The sequence below is a fragment of the Sinocyclocheilus grahami genome, unplaced genomic scaffold (genome assembly GCF_001515645.1).
Source record: "Sinocyclocheilus grahami isolate Dianchi unplaced genomic scaffold, SAMN03320097.WGS_v1.1 scaffold2131.1, whole genome shotgun sequence".
NCBI classification, from domain to species: domain Eukaryota; kingdom Metazoa; phylum Chordata; class Actinopteri; order Cypriniformes; family Cyprinidae; genus Sinocyclocheilus; species Sinocyclocheilus grahami.
The window spans coordinates 131,112-131,392 of NW_015507310.1; the positions used below are offsets into that span (position 1 = coordinate 131,112).

Sequence of the window (281 nt, forward strand, 5' to 3'; positions counted from 1 at the left end):
TTCGTTCAGCTAGTTGCTAATGCAACATTTCTCATTTAGTTGATATGGAAGCACATTTTCACCACATAAGAAAAAAATATCATGCTTTGATAAATAATTATGACATGAAAAGGTGTAATTATGACATAAAAGGTAAAAAAAATAACAATTATGATACAAAGTGTTTGTCATAATTTTGACTTGTCACCAAACATATTTTTTTCTTATGTGGTGGAAACAGGCCTTCATAAAGTACTAAAATAAAAACTAAAACTGAAATAAAAATTATTGACATAAAAAAA

At 25.6% G+C, this 281-nt stretch overlaps 1 protein-coding gene across 1 annotated transcript in view; it reads right to left on the reverse strand.

Moving 5' to 3' along the window:
* The window catches only part of LOC107574154 (disintegrin and metalloproteinase domain-containing protein 10-like), a gene marked incomplete at its 5' end in the record, with an annotated part of 24,571 nt that overhangs the window by 17,224 nt on the left and 7,066 nt on the right, over positions 1-281 (reverse strand). The gene's annotated exons all lie outside the window — the stretch shown is intronic.